The following is a 21382-nucleotide window of genomic DNA, read 5'->3' on the forward strand; positions in this document are numbered from 1 at the left end:
ACCGTGTACGTCAGGCCCATACTGGAGTATGCAGCACCAGTTTGGAACCCACACCTTGTCAAACACGTCAAGAAATTAGAGAAAGTGCAAAGTTTTGCAACAAGACTAGTCCCAGAGCTACGAAGAAAAGTTAAGGGAAATCGGCCTGACGACACTGAAGGACAGGAGGGTCAGGGAAGACATGATAACGACATGCAAAATACTGCGTGGAATAGACAAGTTGGACAAAGACAAGATGTTCCAGAGAGGGGACAGAGATACGAGGGGTCACCCTTGGAGTCACAGGGATGTTAGGAAGTATTTCTTCAGTCATAGAGTTGTCAGGAAGTGGAACAGTCTGGCGAGTGATGTAGTGGAGGCAGAAACCATACATAGCTTTAAGACGAGGTATGATAAAGCTCAGGGAGCAGGGAGAGAGAGGACCTAGTAGCGATCAGTGAAGAGGCGGGGCCAGGAGCTGAGTCTCGACCCCTGCAACCACAATTAGGTGATTACATTCACACACGCACATACATATATTTATTTGTGCAAGAATCGCGATACATGATGCAAAACAGCCACAAAGGGAGTTGAATAATAAGCTCTAGGCCTTTCGTGTTGCAATTAACACATCATCAGAAGCTTGCAAAGTTGCAGAAATGAGTAAGAAATCTCAACAGATTCGTTCCACGGGACACTTGCAATTGCTCATTGCAACACGAAAGGCCTAGAGCTTTTATTCAATTTCCTTTGTGGTTGTTTTCCCTCATATATATATATATATATATATATATATATATATATATATATATATATATATATATATATATATGTATATATATATATATTTTATTTTATTATCACACCGGCCGATTCCCACCAAGGCAGGGTGGCCCGAAAAAGAAAAACTTTCACCATCATTCACTCCATCACTGTCTTGCCAGAAGGGTGCTTTACACTACAGTTTTTAAACTGCAACATTAACACCCCTCCTTCAGAGTGCAGGCACTGTACTTCCCATCTCCAGGACTCAAGTCCGGCCTGCCGGTTTCCCTGAATCCCTTCATAAATGTTACTTTGCTCACACTCCAACAGCACGTCAAGTATTAAAAACCATTTGTCTCCATTCACTCCTATCAAACACGCTCACGCATGCCTGCTGGAAGTCCAAGCCCCTCGCACACAAAACCTCCTTTACCCCCTCCCTCCAACCCTTCCTAGGCCGACCCCTACCCCGCCTTCCTTCCACTACAGACTGATACACTCTTGAAGTCATTCTGTTTCGCTCCATTCTCTCTACATATATATACATATATATATATATATATATATATATATATATATATATATATATATATATATATATATATATATATATATATATATATATATATTTATATATAATCGTGATAATTACAATGATTATTATGCTCCTTATAGCGTGTTCTGTGTAGTCACTGATGATTATTGTATTATGTAATGCAGATTTAAAACTAATCTTTTGATTATTATTGTTATTATTATTATTATTATTATTATTATTATTATTATTATTATTATTATTATTACGTCTTTTAAGACAGATGTGAAGGAACCTTTGTTTATGAATAATAATAATAATAATAATAATAATAATAATAATAATAATAATAATAATAATATATTGGTGGTAATAGTAGAAATAGCAGCAGAAGTCGTAGTAGTAATATTAGTAGTAGCAACAGTGATAGTAGTAGTAGTGGGAAGGTAGTATTGTTATTCTCTCTCTCTCTCTCTCTCTCTCTCTCTCTCTCTCTCTCTCTCTCGTAACACCAACACGCAAAAAAACACATCACAAGGGCACCAAGATAATCCCTGACCAGCAGACAGCAGCAGCAGAAGACACCACCACCATCAGCAGCAAACAGTAGCAGCAGCAGTAGACACCACCACCAGCAGCGGACACCAGCAGCAACAGACACCACCAGCAGCAGCAGACACCACCAGCAGCAGCAGGCACCACCAGCAGCAGCAGACACCAGCAGCAGCAGTAGACACCACCACCAGCAGCAGACACCACCACCACCAGCAGACACCACCACCAGCAGCAGACACCAGCAGCAGCAGCAGCAGCAGTAGACACAATACACAGCAGCAGCAGCAGACACCACCAGCAGCAGCAGACACCACCACCAGCAGCAGGCACCACCAGCAGCAGCAGACACCACCACCAGCAGTAGACACCACCACCAGCAGCAGACACCACCACCAGCAGCAGACACCACCACCAGCAGCAGACACCAGCAGCAGCAGCAGCAGCAGTAGACACCAGCAGCAGCAGCAGACACCACCACCAGCAGCAGCAGGCACCACCACCACCAGCAGACACCACCAGCAGCAGCAGCAGACACCACCAGCAGCAGCAGACACCACCACCAGCAGCAGCAGACACCACCACAAGCAGCAGACACCACCAGCAGCAGTAGATACCACCAGCAGCAGCAGACACCACCACCAGCAGCAGACACCAGCAGCAGCAGCAGCAGCAGCAGCAGATACCAGCAGCAGCAGCAGACACTACCAGCAGCAGCAGACACCAGCAGCAGTAGGACGCCAGCAGCAGCAGTAGACACCAGCAGCAGCAGTAGACACCACCACCAGCAGCAGACACCATCACCAGCAGCAGACACCACCACCAGCAGTAGATACCACCAGCACCAGCAGACACTACCAGCAGCAGTAGACACCACCAGCAGCAGTAGACACCACCACCAGCAGTAAACACCACCACCAGCAGCAGACACCATCACCAGCAGCAGACACCAGCAGCAACAGCAGACACCACCACCAGCAGCAGACACCACCAGCAGCAGTAGACACCACCAGCAGCAGCAGACAACACCAGCAGCAGCAGACACCAGCAGCAGCAGCAGACTCCAGCAGCAGCAGTAGACACCACCACCAGCAGCAGACACCACCACCAGCAGCAGACACCAGCAGCAGCAGCAGCAGCAGACACCAGCAGCAGCAGCAGCAGCAGACACCAGCAGCAGCAGTAGACACCACCACCAGCAGCAGACACCACCACCAGCAGCAGACACCATCACCAGCAGCAGACACCACCAGCACCAGCAGACACCAGCAGACATACAGAGACATTAGTCTTCTCTGGGACTCCAGTAAGTCTTACCCTGGAAATAAATGGTATAAAATACCGACACAATGGAAATATAAACACATATGCAATATAATGTGATCCTTTACTGACAACGTTTCGCCCACACAGTGGGCTTTTTCAATAGTCGAAGTAGGTCTTCGTCCAAAGGTTGAACAAGTGTTGAAGAATTCTTTGTAACAAGACCCCATGATGCTGCCGTGTCTGACAGTTGTGATGAATGGTTTGAAAAACCGACAAGTTGAAGATTGAGACACTTATGCAGCATATGGGAATCTTTATTCAGGAAACGTTTCGCCACACAGTGGCTTCATCAGTCCAATACAAAGAGGAAGGCGTAAGGAGAGGAGGAGAATGAGGTAATCAGTCCCTCAACCTGGAGTCGATGTGTTCAGTCCATCAATCTTGTAGAATGTACAGCATAGGGCCGTAGACGTGGCTTATATACTGTAGTGAGGTGACGTGAAGCAGATGGAGGCGGGGTCATAGTGGTACCATCCACTAGTCGAAGTAGGTCTTCGTCCAAAGGTTGAACAAGTGTTGAAGAATTCTTTGTAACAAGACCCCATGATGCTGCCGTGTCTGACAGTTGTGATGAATGGTTTGAAAAACCGACAAGTTGAAACAAACAGATCTGTTTGTGACTTGAAGAAGCCCATTGTGTGGGCGAAACGTTGTCAATAAAGGATCACATTATACTGCATATGTGTTCACATCTCCAGTAAGTCTTACCTTGACTGACAGTTGCAGACTTACAGTTTATCATGGCCCAGGTCGCCAGTAACAGTCATTATGGTGGCCTCGACCCCCCTCCCCCATCAGGTCTGCCAGATAAAAACATTACAGGGGGGATGACAGATGTATTGTAAGGTCAGAAGATAGCACAAATATATTATTTGAACTCAATTATTTTTAGGCTCGTATTTAATTCGTTTTCTCTGAGGATCCTGCGATCGCTATGAAGTCCGTGTGTGTGTGTGTACTCATCTAACTGTGGTTGAAGGGGTCGAGTCATAGCGCCTGGCCCAGCCTCTTCATTGTGTGTGTGTGTGTGTGTGTGTGTTTGTGTGTGTGTGTGTGTGTGTGTGTGTGTGTGTGTGTGTGTGTGTGTGTGTGTGTACTCACCTAGTTGTACTCACCTAGTTGAGGTTGCAGGGGTCGAGTGCAAGCTCCTGGCCCCGCCTCTTCACTGGTCGCTACTAGGTCACTCTCCCTGAACCGTGAGCTTTATTATACCTCTGCTTAAAGCTATGTATGGATCCTGCCTCCACTACATCGCTTCCTAAACTATTCCACTTCCTGACTACTCTGTGGCTGAAGAAATACTTCCTAACATCCCTGTGATTCATCTGTGTCTTCAACTTCCAACTGTGTCCCCTTGTTGCTGTGTCCCATCTCTGGAACATCCTGTCTTTGTCCACCTTGTCAATTCCTCTCAGTATTTTGTATGTCGTTATCATGTCTCCCCTATCTCTCCTGTCCTCCAGTGTCGTCAGGTTGATTTCCCTTAACCTCTCCTCGTAGGACATACCTCTTAGCTCTGGGGACTAGTCTTGTTGCAAACCTTTGCACTTTCTCTAGTTTCTTTACATGCTTGGCTAGGTGTGGGTTCCAAACTGGTGCCGCATACTCCAATATGGGCCTAACATACACGGTGTACAGGGTCCTGAACGATTCCTTATTAAGATGTCGGAATGCTGTTCTGAGGTTTGCCAGGCGCCCATATGCTGCAGCAGTTATTTGGTTGATGTGCGCTTCAGGAGATGTGCCTGGTGTTATACTCACCCCAAGATCTTTTTTCTTGAGTGAGGTTTGTAGTCTCTGGCCTCCTAGACTGTACTCCGTCTGCGGTCTTCTTTTGCCTTTCCCCAATCTTCATGACTTTGGACTTGGTGGGATTGAACTCCAGGAGCCAATTGCTGGACCAGGTCTGCAGCCTGTCCAGATCCCTTTGCAATTCTGCCTGGTCTTCGATCGAGTGAATTCTTCTCATCAACTTCACGTCATCTGCAAACAGGGACACCTCAGAGTTTATTCCTTCCGTCATGTCGTTCACAAATACCAGAAACAGCACTGGTCCTAGGACTGACCCCTGCAGGACCCCGCTGGTCACAGGTGCCCACTCTGACAACTCGCCACGTACCATGACTCGCTGCTGTCTTCCTGACAAGTATTCCCTGATCCATTGTAGTGCCTTCCCTGTTATCCCTTCTTGGTCCTCCAGTTTTTGCACTAATCTCTCGTTTGGAACTGTGTCAAACGCCTTCTTGCAGACCAAGAATATGCAATCCACCCACCCCTCTCTCTTGTCTTACTGCTGTCACCATATCATAGAACTCCAGTAGGTTTGTGACACAGGATTTCCCGTCCCTGAAACCATGTTGGCTGCTGTTGATGAGATCATTCCTTTCTAGGTGTTCCACCACTCTTCTCCTGATAATCTTCTCCATGATTTTGCATACTATACATGTCAGTGACACTGGTCTGTAGTTTAGTGCTTCATGTCTGTCTCCTTTTTTAAAGATTGGGACTACATTTGCTGTCTTCCATGCCTCAGGCAATCTCCCTGTTTCGATAGATGTATTGAATATTGTTGTTAGGGGTACACATAGCGCCTCTGCTCCCTCTCTCAGGACCAATGGGGAGATGTTATCTGGCCTCATTGCCTTTGAGGTATCTAGCTCACTCAGAAGCCTCTTCATTTTTTCCTCGGTTGTGTGCACTGTGTCCAGCACTGGGTGGTGTGCCCCACCTCTCCGTCTTTCTGGAGCCCCTTCTGTCTCCTCTGTGAACACTTCTTTGAATCTCTTGTTGAGTTCCTCACATACTTCAAGGTCATTTCTTGTTGTCTCTCCTCCTTCCTTCCTTAGCCTGATTACCTGGTCCTTGACTGTTGTTTTCCTCCTGATGTGGCTGTACAACAGTTTCGGGTCAGATTTGGCTATCGCTGCTATGTCGTTTTCATATTGTCGTTGGGCCTCCCTTCTTATCTGTGCAGATTCGTTTCTGGCTCTACGACTGCTCTCCTTATTCTCCTGGGTTCTTTGCCTTCTATATTTCTTCCATTCCCTAGCACACTTGGTTTTTGCCTCCTTGCATCTTTGGGTGAACCATGGGCTCATCCTGGCTTTTTCATTATTCCTGTTACCCTTGGGTACAAACCTCTCCTCAGCCTCCTTGCATATTGTTGTTACATATTCCATCATCTCATTAACTGGCTTCCCTGCCATTTCTCTGTCCCACTGAACCCCATTCAGGAAGTTCCTCATTCCCGTGTAGTCCCCTTTCTTGTAGTTTGGCTTCATTCGTCCTGGCTTTCCTGCTTCTCTCTCCACTTGTAGCTCTACTGTGTATTAGAAACTTAAAACCACATAATCGCTGGCCCCAAAGGGTCTTTCGTATGTGATGTCCTCGATATCTGCACTACTCAAGGTGAATACTAAGTCCAGTCTTGCTGGTTCATCCTCTCCTCTCTCTCTTGTAGTGTCCCTTACGTGTTGGTACATGAAGTTTTCCAGTACCACCTCCATCATCTTAGCCCTCCATGTATCTTGGCCCCCATGTGGCTCCAAGTTCTCCCAATCGATCTCCTTGTGGTTAAAGTCACCCATGATCAGGAGCTTTGCCCTGCATGCATGAGCTCTTCTGGCCACTGCAGCCAGTGTGTCAACCATCGCTCTATTGCTTTCGTCGTACTCTTGCCTTGGCCTCCTGCTGTTCTGTGGTGGGTTATACATCACTGCTATTACACCCTGGGGACCTCCAGAGTGAAGCGTTCCCGCTATGTAATCACTTTCTTCTCCGCTGTCTCCTCTCTCCAGCTCATAAAAATTCCATCGGTTTTTGATCAGCAATGCCACTCTTCCACTCCCCCTGTTCCCTCTGTCTTTCCTCAGGATCTGGTATCCCGTTGGAAAGATGGCATCTGTTATCATACCTATAAGCTTGGTTTCTGTGAAGGCTATGATGTGCGGTGATGCCTCTTTGACTCTTTCGTGCCACTCCTCCCACTTATTTGTGTACTCACCTAATTGTACTCACCTAATTGTGGTTGCAGGGGTCGAGACTCAGCTCCTGGCCCCGCCTCTTCACTGATCGCTACTGGGTCCTCTCTCTCTCTGCTTTCTGAGCTTTGTCATACCTCTTCTTAAAACTATGTATGGTTCCTGCCTCCACTACTTCACTTGCTAGGCTATTCCACTTGCTGACAACTCTATGACTGAAGAAATACTTCCTAACGTCCCTGTGACTCGTCTGAGTCTTCAGCTTCCAGTTGTGACCCCTTGTCCCTGTGTCCCCTCTCTGGAACATCCTATCTCTGTCCACCTTGTCTATTCCCCGCAGTCTCTTGTATGTCGTTATCATGTCTCCCCTGACCCTTCTGTCCTCCAGTGTCGTCAGTCCGATTTCCCTTAACCTTTCCTCGTACGACATTCCCTTGAGCTCTGGGACTAGCCTTGTTGCAAACCTTTGTACTTTCTCTAACTTCCTGACGTGCTTGACCAGGTGTGGGTTCCAGACTGGTGCTGCATACTCCAGTATGGGCCTAACATACACAGTGTACAGTGTCTTGAACGATTCCTTATGAAGGTATCGGAACGCTATTCTCAGGTTTGCCAGGCGCCCGTATGCTGCAGCGGTTATTTGGTTGATGTGTGCCTCCGGTGATGTGCTCGGTGTTATGGTCACCCCAAGGTCTTTCTCCCTGAGTGAGGTCTGTAGTCTTTGTCCACCTAGCCTATACTCTGTCTGCGGTCTTCTTTGCCCCTCCTCAATCTTCATGACTTTGCATTTGGCTGGATTGAATTCGAGAAGCCAGTTACTGGACCACATGTCCAGCCTGTCCAGGTCTCTTTGCAGTCCTGCCTCATCCTCGTCCGATTTAATTCTTCTCATCAACTTCACGTCATCTGCGAACAGGGACACTTCAGAGTCTATTCCTTCCATCATGTCGTTCACATATATCAAAAATAGCACTGGTCCTAGAACTGACCCCTGTGGGACCCCGCTCGTCACAGGCGCCCACTGTGATACCTCTTCACGTACCATGACTCGTTGCTGCCTCCGTGTCAGGTATTCCCTTATCCATTGCAGTGCCCTCCCTTTTACATGCGCCTGATCCTCCAGCTTCTGCACTAATCTCTTGTGAGGAACTGTGTCAAAGGCCTTCCTGCAGTCTAGGAAAACGCAATCTACCCACCCCTCTCTCTCGTGTCTTACTTCTGTTACCTTGTCATAAAACTCCAGGAGGTTTGTGATACAAGATTTGCCTTCCATGAACCCATGCTGGTTTTCATTTATAATCTTGTTCCTTTCCAGGTGTTCGACCACTCTCCTCCTGATAATCTTCTCCATGACCTTGCACACGATACATGTCAGAGACACAGGTCTGTAGTTTAGTGCCTCGTTTCTGTTTCCTTTCTTAAATGTGTGTGTGTGTGTGTGTGTGTGTGTGTGTGTGTGTGTGTGTGTGTGTGTGTGTGTGTGTGTGTGTGTGTGTGTGTGTGTGTGTGTGTGTGTGTGTGTGCGTGTGTGTGTGTCAGTGGGCACTATAGGTCATAGTACAGGTTCTGGGAATAATTGTGCCTACATACGGTGGTATACAACACTGTGGATACATAGGAAAGACGTTTCGCCAGCTAGAGGCCTTATAAATACTGAACAGAGAACAAAATGAGGGCAGGTCAGGTAGAGAGAAGTGCAGATGAGTGAGTCACCTGTTCGTGTAGAGTGTGGTGGAGCTGGATCAGTCTTCCAAGGTCACTTGATGCTAGTCCTGCGCCCTGAGAATATTTTTAAGTATCAACGTGAATGCCCGTCTTGTTGTATAATAGATGTTTATGGAATATGGAGGCTGGTCGCGGTGTTTAAAACGTTGAATACATAAAGAAGGTGTTTAAAACGTCTACGTTAGCCGGGTCACCATATGGAGAAGACCCGGGCCTGAAGTACCGGCGAACCTCTAATGAATGAACATCTACGTTAAGGCTAAATGAAAGAGATATGGGAGGAAGGGTTCGTGTTGTTGTTGTTTATAGGGACGCTTACGGCTTATACTGTATCGAACCACTTTAGGCAGAATGTTATTGTTGTGGTTATTAGGAGCGCTTACAGTTTACATCGTATCGAACCCCTTTAGGCAGAGTTTGTTATTGTAAAGTAAAAGGACACAAGTGCAACTAATGTGACATTTATTGTGGCAACGTTTCGCTCTCCAGGAGCTTTATCAAGCCACTTTATTACAGAGTTTGTTATTATTGTGGTTTATAGGGGCACTCACAGCTTACACCGTATCGAACCTTTCGAGGCGGAGTTTGTTATTGTTGTGGCTTATAATGGCGCTTACAGCATATGCTGCATCGAGCCCTGAACTTTTTTGCCGAAGAAAGGATTAAAATTTTCTATTGATTTATTTTTCCAGCAGCTCTGACAGGATGAATTAATGTTAAGACTGAAGAGGTCGCTATCTGGACGAGAAGATCGATGCTGGGACATTCTAGGTCACTGCTAAGACTGAAGAAATCGTAACTTGGGCGAAAAGTTGGGTGCTTGGACTGACGAAGTTGGTACTTGGGCCAAATAAGTCGCCACTTGAAAAGGCCACTTGGTGGCTCATACGAAAGCAGAGGTGGCTGGAAACACAGGTGGTCGTAGCTATCCTGCTGGGTGATGGTTGGTGTGTGGGTGGCGGTGCAGGTGGCTGCCCTTATCCTCCTGCTGCTGGTCTTAACAACAGCTCAGCGTCCAGGTAAGTCAACTGTTCACACACAAATAAGAACCTGATTCTATTAACTGTAAATAACGAATTACCACTTAAACGTGTGTGTGTGTGTGAGTTATTTTATTTTTTATTTTTAATATGTGTGTGTGTGTGTGTGTGAGTGTGTGTGTGTGTGTGTGTGTGACCTAATTCATGTCTGCATAAATAACTCATTATGATTGTAGGCAAATATAAACATAGTAAATCAGTGATCATATTTAGGGGCTAATTACCCTCTTACTTTACGCTAAAGCGTAACCCAAAGCCTACCCTTGATCCTCACCTTCAACATATAAGGCGCAGGCTGATCTTCCAAGACTTTTTGTGGAAAAAGACGCGTCTTATATGCTGGAAAATATAGTACATAGTTCATTACCATTGTAACTAGGTCAGCCATCAAAACTCTGCGGACCAGCCCCTGGACCCACTGTGTACCTCGGCAATATTTTCACTACCACCCACACCATAGGTATGGGGTGACTACCATCCACACCATGGTTATGGGGGTGACTACCACCCACACCATATGTATGGGGTGACTACCACCCACACCATGTGTATGGGGAGACTACCATCCACACCATGGGTATGGGGTGACTACCACCCACACCAAGGGTATGTGGTGACTACCACCCACACCATGGGTATGGGGTGACTACCACCCACACCATGGGAATGGGGGTGACTACCATCCACACCATGTGTATGTAGTGACTACCACCCACACCATGGGTAAGGGGTGACTACTACCCACACCATGTGTATGGGGTGACTACCACCCACACCATAGGTATGGGGGTGGCTACCATCCACACCATATGTATGGGGTGACTACCACTCACACCTTGGGTATGGGGTGACTACCACCCACACCATGTGTATGGGGTGACTACCATCCACACCATTGGTATGAGGGTAACTACCACCCACACCATGGGTATGGGGTGACTACCACCCACACCATGGGAATAGGGGTGACTACCATCCACACCATGTGTATGGGGTGACTACCACCCACACCATGGGTATGGGGTGACTACCACTCACACCATGGGTATGGGAGTGACCACCACCGACACCATGGGTATGGGGGTGACTACTACCCACACCATGGGATTGGGGTGACTACCACCCACACCATGGGTATGGGGGGACTACCACCCACACCATGGGTACGGGGTGACTACCACCCACACCATTGGTATGGGGGTGACTACCACCCACACCATGGGTATGGGATGACTAGCACCCACACCATCGGTATGGGGGTGATTACCACCCACACCATGGGTATGGGGGTGACTACCATCCACACCACGGGTATGGGGTGACTACCATCCACACCATGGGTATGGGGGTGACTACCATCCACACCATGGGTATGGGGTGACTACCATCCACACCATGAGTATGGGGTGACTACCATCCACACCATGGGTATGGGGTGACTACCACCCGCACCATGGGTATGGGGGTGACTACCATCCACACCATGGGTATGGGGGTGACTACCATCCACACCATGGGTATGGGGGTGACTACTACCCACACCATGGGGTTGAGGCGACTACCACCCACACCATGGGTATGGGAGACTACCACCCACACCATGGGTACGGGGTGACTACCACCCACACCATTGGTATGGGGGTGACTACCACCCACACCATGGGTATGGGGTGACTAGCACCCACACCATCGGTATGGGGGTGATTACCACCCACACCATGGGTATGGGGGTGACTACCATCCACACCATGGGTATGGGGTGACTACCATCCACACCATGGGTATGGGGGTGACTACCATCCACACCATGGGTATGAGGGTGACTACCATCCACACCATGGGTATGGGGTGACTACAATCCACACCATGGGTATGGGGTGACTACCACCCGCACCATGGGTATGGGGGTGACTACCATCCACACCATGGGTATGGGGGTGACTACCATCCACACCATGGGCATGGGGGTGACTACCATCCACAGCATGAGTATGGGGGTGACTACCATCCACACCATGGGTATGAGGATGACTACCATCCACACCGTGGGTATGGGGTGACTACCATCCACACCATGGGTATGGGGTGACTACCACCCACACCATGGGTATGGGGGTGACTACCATCCACACCATGGGTAAGGGGTGACTAGAACCCACACCATGGGTATGGAGTGACTACCATCCACACCATGGGTATGGGGGTGACTAGCACCCACACCATGGGTATGGGGGTGACTACCATCCACACCATGGGTAAGGGGTGACTAGAACCCACACCATGGGTATGGAGTGACTACCATCCACACAATGGGTATGGGGGTGACTACCATCCACACCATGGGTATGGGGGTGACTACCATCCACACCATAAGTATGGGGTGGCTAGCACCCACACCATGGGTATGGGGTGACTACCATCCACACAATGGGTATGGGGTGACTAGCACCCACACCATGGGAATGGGGGTGACTACCATCCACACAATGGGTATGAGGGTGACTACCATCCACACCATGGGTATGGGGTGACTACCATCCACACCATGGGTTTGGGGGTAACTACCATCCACACCATGGGTATGAGGGTGACTACCATCCACACCATGGGGTATGGGGTGACTACCATCCACACCATGGGTATGGGGTGACTACCACCCACACCATGGGTATGGGGGTGACTACCATCCACACCATGGGTATGAGGGTGACTACCATCCACACCGTGGGTATGGGGGTGACTACCATCCACACCATGGGTATGGGGTGACTACCACCCTCAGAATGGGTATGGGGGTGACTACCATCCACACCATGGGTATGGGGTGACTAGCACCCACACCATGGGTATGGGGTGACTACCATCCACACCATGGGTATGGGGGTGACTAGCACCCACACCATGGGTATGGGGGTGACTACCATCCACACCATGGGTATGGGGTGACTAGCACCCACACCATGGGTATGGAGTGACTACCATCCACACAATGGGTATGGGGGTGACTACCATCCACACCATGGGTATGGGGGTGACTACCATCCACACCATAAGTATGGGGTGGCTAGCACCCACACCATGGGTATGGGGTGACTACCATCCACACAATGGGTATGGGGTGACTAGCACCCACACCATGGGTATGGGGGTGACTACCATCCACACAATGGGTATGAGGGTGACTACCATCCACACCATGGGTTTGGGGGTGACTACCATCCACACCATGGGTATGAGGGTGACTACCATCCACACCATGGGTATGGGGTGACTACCACCCGCAGCATGGGTATGGGGGTGACTACCATCCACACCATGGGTATGGGGTTGACTACCATCCACACCATGGGTATGGGGGTGACTACCATCCACACCATGGGTATGAGGGTGACTACCATCCACACCATGGGTATGGGGGTCACTACCATCCACACCATGGGTATCGGGTGAATACCACCCACAGTATGGGTATGGGGGTGACTACCATCCACACCATGGGTATGGGGTGACTAGCACCCACACCATGGGTATGGGGTGACTACCATCCACACCATGGGTATGTGGTGACTAGCACCCACACTATGGGTATTGGGTGACTACCACCCACTCCATGGGTATGGGGGTGACTACCACCCACACCATGGGTATGGGGGTGACTACCACCCACACCATGGGTATGGGGGTGACTACCACCCACACCATGGGTATGGGGTGACTACCAATCACACCATGGGTATGAGGGTGACTACCACCCACACCATGGGTATGGGGGTGGCTGCCACCCACACCTTGGGTATGGGGGTGACTACCACCCACACCATAGGTATGGGCGTGACTACCACCCACACCATGGGTATGGGGATGACTACCACCCACACCATGGGTATAGTGGTGACTACCACCCACACCATGGGTACGGGGGTGACTACCACCCACACCATGGGTATAGTGGTGACTGCCACCCACATAATGGGTATAGTGGTGACTACCACCCAAACCATGGGTATGGGGGTGACTACCACCCACACAATGGGTATAGTGGTCACTACCACCCACACCATGGGTATGGGGGTGACTACCACCCACACCATGGGTATAGTGGTGACTGCCACCCACACCATGGGTATAGTGGTGACTACCACCCACACCATTAGTATGGGGGTGACTACCACCCACACCATGGGTATAGTGGTGACTGCCACCCACACCATGGGTATAGTGGTGACTACCACCCACACCATGGGTATAGTGGTGACTGCCACCCACACCATGGGTATAGTGGTTACTACCACCCACACCATGGGTATGGGGGTGACTACCACCCACACCATGGGTATAGTGGTGACTGCCACCCTCACCATGGGTATAGTGGTGGCTACCACCCACACCATGGGTATGGGGGTGACTACCACCCACACCATGGGTATAGTGGTGACTGCCACCCACACCATGGGTATAGTGGTGACTACCACCCACACCATGGATATGGGCGTGACTACCACCCACACCATGGGTATAGTGGTGACTGCGACCCACACCATGGGTATAGTGGTGACTACCACCCACTCCATGGGTATGGGGATGACTACCACCCACACCATGGGTATAGTGGTGACTACCACCCACACCATGGGTTTGGGGGTGACTACCACCCACACCATGGGTATAGTGGTGACTACCACCTACACCATGGGTATGGGGGTGACTACCACCCACACCATGAGTATGGAGATGACTACCACCCACACCATGGGTATAGTGGTGACTACCACCTACACCATGGGTATGGGGTGACTAGCACCCACACCATGGGTATAGGGGTGACTACCATCCACACCGTGGGTATGGGGTGACTAGCACCCACACCATGGGTATAGGGGTGACTACCATCCACACCGTGGGTATGGGGTGACTAGCACCCACACCATGGGTATGGGGGTGACTACCATCCACACAATGGGTATGAGGGTGACTACCATCCACACCATGGGTATGGGGTGACTACCATCCACACCATGGGTTTGGGGGTGACTACCATCCACACCATGGGTATGAGGGTGACTACCATCCACACCGTGGGTATGGGGGTGACTACCATCCACACCATGGGTATGGGGTGGCTACCACCCACAATATGGGTATGGGGGTGACTACCATCCACACCATGGGTATGGGGTGACTAGCACCCACACCATGGGTATGGGGCGACTACCATCCACACCATGGGTATGGAGGTGACTACCACCCACACCATGGGTATGGGGGTGACTACCATCCACACCATGGGTATGAGGTGACTAGCACCCACACCATGGGTATGGGGTAACTACCATCCACACAATGGGTATGGGGGTGACTACCATCCACACCATGGGTATGGGGTGACTACCATCCACACCATGGGTATGGGGGTGACTACCATCCACCCCATGGGTATGGGGTGGCTAGCACCCACCCCATTGGTATGGGGTGACTACCATCCACACCATGGGTATGGGGTGACTAGCACCCACACCATTGGTATGGGGGTGACTACCATCCACACCGTGGGTATGGGGTGACTAGCACCCACACCATGGGTATGGGGGTGACTACCATCCACACAATGGGTATGAGGGTGACTACCATCCACACCATGGGTATGGGGTGACTACCATCCACACCATGGGTTTGGGGGTGACTACCATCCACACCATGGGTATGAGGGTGACTACCATCCACACCATGGGTATGGGGTGACTACCACCTACACCATGGGTATGGGGCGACTACCATCCACACCATGGGTATGGGGGTGACTACCATCCACACCATGGGTATGGGGTGACTAGCACCCACACCATGGGTACGGGATGACTACCATCCACACAATGGGTATGGGGGTGACTACCATCCACACCATGGGTATGGGGTGACTACCATCCACACCATGGGTATGGGGGTGACTACAATCCACACCATGAGTATAGGGTGGCTAGCACCCACACCATTGGTATGGGGTGACTACCATCCACACCATGGGTATGGGGTGACTAGCACCCACACCATGGGTATGGGGGTGACTACCATCCACACCGTGGGTATGGGGTGACTAGCACCCACACCATGGGTATGGGGGTGACTACCATCCACACAATGGGTATGAGGGTGACTACCATCCACACCATGGGTATGGGGTGACTACCATCCACACCATGGGTATGGGGGTGACTACCATCCACACCATGGGTATGGGGGTGACTACCATCCACACCATGGGTATGAGGGTGACTACCATCCACACCATGGGTATGGGGGTCACTACCATCCACACCATGGGTATCGGGTGAATACCACCCACAGTATGGGTATGGGGGTGACTACCATCCACACCATGGGTATGGGGTGACTAGCACCCACACCATGGGTATGGGGTGACTACCCCCCACACCATGGGTTTGGGGTGTCTACCACCCACACCATGGGTATTGGGGTGACTACCACCCACACCATGGGTATGGGGGTGACTACCACCCACACCATGGGTATGGGGGTGACTACCACCCACACCATGGGTATGGTGTGACTACCATCCACACCATGGGTATGGGGTGACTACCAATCACACCATGGGTATGAGGGTGACTACCACCCACACCATGGGTATGGGGGTGGCTGCCACCCACACCTTGGGTATGGGGGTGACTACCACCCACACCATAGGTATGGGCGTGACTACCACCCACACCATGGGTATGGGGATGACTACCACCCACACCATGGGTATAGTGGTGACTACCACCCACACCATGGGTACGGGGGTGACTACCACACACACCATGGGTATAGTGGTGACTGCCACCCACATAATGGGTATAGTGGTGACTACCACCCAAACCATGGGTATGGGGGTGACTACCACCCACACAATGGGTATAGTGGTCACTACCACCCACACCATGGGTATGGGGGTGACTACCACCCACACCATGGGTATAGTGGTGACTGCCACCCACACCATGGGTATAGTGGTGACTACCACCCACACCATTAGTATGGGGGTGACTACCACCCACACCATGGGTATAGTGGTGACTGCCACCCACACCATGGGTATAGTGGTGACTACCACCCACACCATGGGTATAGTGGTGACTGCCACCCACACCATGGGTATAGTGGTTACTACCACCCACACCATGGGTATGGGGGTGACTACCACCCACACCATGGGTATAGTGGTGACTGCCACCCTCACCATGGGTATAGTGGTGGCTACCACCCACACCATGGGTATGGGGGTGACTACCACCCACACCATGGGTATAGTGGTGACTGCCACCCACACCATGGGTATAGTGGTGACTACCACCCACACCATGGATATGGGCGTGACTACCACCCACACTATTGGAATAGTGGTGACTGCCACCCACACCATGGGTATAGTGGTGACTACCACCCATACCATGAGTATGGGGATGACTACCACCCACACCATGGGTATAGTGGTGACTACCACCCACACCATGGGTATGGGGGTGACTACCACCCACACCATGGGTATAGTGGTGACTACCACCTACACCATGGGTATGGGGGTGACTACCACCCACACCATGAGTATGGAGATGACTACCACCCACACCATGGGTATAGTGGTGACTACCACCTACACCATGGGTATGGGGGACTACCACCCACACCATGGGTACGGGGTGACTACCACCCACACCATTGGTATGGGGGTGACTACCACCCACACCATGGGTATGGGGTGACTAGCACCCACACCATCGGTATGGGGGTGACTACCACCCACACCATGGGAATGGGGGTGACTACCATCCACACCATGTGTATGGGGTGACTACCACCCACACCATGGGTATGGGGTGACTACCACTCACACTATGGGTATGGGAGTGACTACCACCGACACCATGGGTATGGGAGTGACTACTACCCACACCATGGGTTTGAGGCGACTACCACCCACACCATGGTTTATGGGGGACTACCACCCACACCATTGGTATGGGGGTGACTACCACCCACACCATGGGAATGGGATGAGTAGCACCCACACCATCGGTATGGGGGTGATTACCACCCACACCATGGGTATGGGGGTGACTACCATCCACACCATGGGTATGGTGTGACTACCATCCCCACCTTGGGTATGGGGGTGACTACCATCCACACCATGGGTATGAGTGTGACTACCATCCACACCATGGGTATCGGGTGACTACCACCCACACCATGGGTATGGGGGTGACTACCATCCACACAATGGGTATGGGGTGACTACCACCCACACCGTGGGTATGGGGGTGACTACCGTCCTCACCATGGGTATGGGGTGACTAGCACCCACACCATGGGTATGGGGCGACTACCATCCACACCATGGGTATGGGGTGACTACCACCCACACCATGGGTATGGGGGTGACTACCATCCACACCATGGGTATGGGGTGACTAGCACCCACACCATGGGTATGGGGGTGACTACCATCCACACAATGGGTATGGGGGTGACTACCATCCACACCATGGGTATGGGGTGACTACCATCCACATGGGTATGGGGGTGACTACCATCCACACCATGGGTATGGGGTGGCTAGCACCCACACCATGGGTATGGGGTGACTACCATTCACACCACACCATGGGTGACTAGTGGGGGTGACTACCATCCACACCGTGGGTATGGGGTGACTAGCACCCACACCATTTGTATGGGGGTGACTACCATCCACACAATGGGTATGAGGGTGACTACCATCCACACCATGGGTATGGGGTGACTACCATCCAACCCATGGGTTTGGGGGTGACTACCATCCACACCATGGGTATGGGGTGACTACCACCCGCACCATGGGTATGGGGGTGACTACCATCCACACCATGGGTATGGGGGTGACTACCATCCACTCCATGGGTATGGGGGTGACTACCATCCACACCATGGGTATGAGGGTGACTACCATCCACACCGTGGGTATGGGGGTGACTACCATCCACACCATGGGTATGGGGTGACTACCACCCACACCGTGAGTATGGGGGTGGCTACCGTCCTCACCATGGGTATGGGGTGACTAGCACACACACCATGGGTATGGGGCGACTACCATCCACACCATGGGTATGGGGGTGACTACCACCCACACCATGGGTATGGGGGTGACTACCATCCACACCATGAGTATGGGGTGACTAGCACCCACACCATGGGTACGGGGTGACTACCATCCACACAATGGGTTTGGGGGTGACTACAATCCACACGATGGGTATGGGTGACTACCATCCACACCATGGGTATGGGGGTGACTACAATCCACACCATGGGTATGAAGTGGCTAGCACCCACACCATTGGTATGGGGTGACTACCATCCACACCATGGGTATGGGGTGACTAGCACCCACACCATGGGTATAGGGGTGACTACCATCCACACCATGGGTATGGGGTGACTAGCACCCACACCATGGGTATGGGGGTAACTACCATCCACACAATGGGTATGAGGGTGACTACCATCCACACCATGGGTATGGGGTGACTACCATCCACACCATGGGTATGGGGGTGACTACCATCCAAACCATTGGTATGAGGGTGACTACCATCCACACCATGGGTATGTGGGTGTCTACCATCCACACCATGGGTATGGGGTAACTAGCACCCACACCATGGGTATGGGGTGACTACCATCCACACCATGGGTATGGGGTGACTACCATCCACACCATGGGTATGGGGCGACTACCATCCACACCATGGGTATGGAGGTGACTACCACCCACACCATGGGTATGGGGTGACTACCATCCACACCATGGGTATGAGGTGACTACCATCCACACCATGGGTATGGGGTGACTACCATCCACACCATGGGTATGGGGGTGACTACCATCCACACCATGGGTATGGGGTGACTACCATCCACACCATGGGTATGGGGGTGACTACCATCCACACCATGGGTATGGTGTGACTACCACCCACCCCATGGTATGGAGTGACTACCATCCACACCATGGGTATGGGGTGACAACTACCCACACCATGGGTATGGGGCGACTACTGCCCACACCATGGGTATGGGGTCACTACCACCCACACCATAGGCATGGGGTGACTACCACCCAGACCATGGGTATGGAGTGACTACCATCCACACCATGGGTATGGGGTGACTACCATCCACACCATAGGTATGGTGTGACTACCATCCACACCATGGGTATGTAGTGACTACCATCCACACCATGGGTATGGTGTGACTACCATCCACACCATGGGTATGGTGTGACTACCATCCACACCATGGGTATGTAGTGACTACCATCCACACCATGGGTATGTAGTGACTACCATCCACACCATGGGTATGTAGTGACTACCATCCACACCATGGGTATGTAGTGACTACCATCCACACCATGGGTATGTAGTGACTACCATCCACACCATGGGTATGGTGTGACTACCATCCACACCATGGGTATGTAGTGACTACCATCCACACCATGGGTATGGTGTGACTACCATCCACACCATGGGTATGGTGTGACTACCATCCACACCATGGGTATGGTGACTACCATCCACACCATGGGTATGGGGTAACTACCACCCACACCATGGGTATGGGGTGACTACCATCCACACCATGGGTATGAAGTGACTACCATCCACACCATGGGTATGGGGTGACTACCCTCCACACCATGGGTATGTAGTGGCTACCATCCACACCATGGGTATGAGGGTGACTACCATCCACACCATGGGTATGGGGTGACTACCATCCACATCATGGGTATGGGGTGACTAGCACCCACACCATGGGTATGGGGTGACTACCATCCACACCATGGGTATGGGGTGACTAGCACCCACACCATGGGTATGGGGGTGACTACCATCCACACCATGGGTATGGGGGTGACTACCACCCACACCATGGGTATGGGGGTGACTACCATCCACACCATGGGTATGGGGTGACTACCACCCACACCATGGGTATGGGGTGACTACCATCCACACCATGGGTATGGGGGTGACTACCATCCACACCATGGGTATGGGGTGACTACCATCCACCCTATGGGTATGGGGGTGACTACCATCCACACCACGTGTATGGGGTGGCTAGCACCCACCCCATTGGTATGGGGTGACTACCATCCACACCATGGGTATGGGGTGACTAGCACCCACACCATGGGTATGGGGGTGACTACCATCCATACCGTGGGTATAAGTTAACTAGCACCCACATCATGGGTATGGGGGTGACTACCATCCACACAATGGGTATGAGGGTGACTACCATCCACACCATGGGTATGGGGTGACTACCATCCACACCATGGGTATGTAGTGACTACCATCCACACCATGGGTATGGTGTGACTACCATCCACACCATGGGTATGGTGTGACTACCACCCACACCAT

At 51.3% G+C, this 21382-nt stretch overlaps 1 long non-coding RNA gene across 1 annotated transcript in view; it reads left to right on the forward strand.

The window, feature by feature from the left end:
- Window positions 1–21382, forward strand: part of LOC138854548 (uncharacterized) — a 102101-nt gene that overhangs the window by 78889 nt on the left and 1830 nt on the right. Inside the window, exon 2 of the long non-coding RNA XR_011393740.1 lies at window positions 9555–9881. This is a non-coding gene — a long non-coding RNA (uncharacterized lncRNA). The remainder of the gene's footprint in view (window positions 1–9554; window positions 9882–21382) is intronic.

Source organism: Cherax quadricarinatus, chromosome 62, assembly GCF_038502225.1.
Source record: "Cherax quadricarinatus isolate ZL_2023a chromosome 62, ASM3850222v1, whole genome shotgun sequence".
NCBI lineage: Eukaryota > Metazoa > Arthropoda > Malacostraca > Decapoda > Parastacidae > Cherax > Cherax quadricarinatus.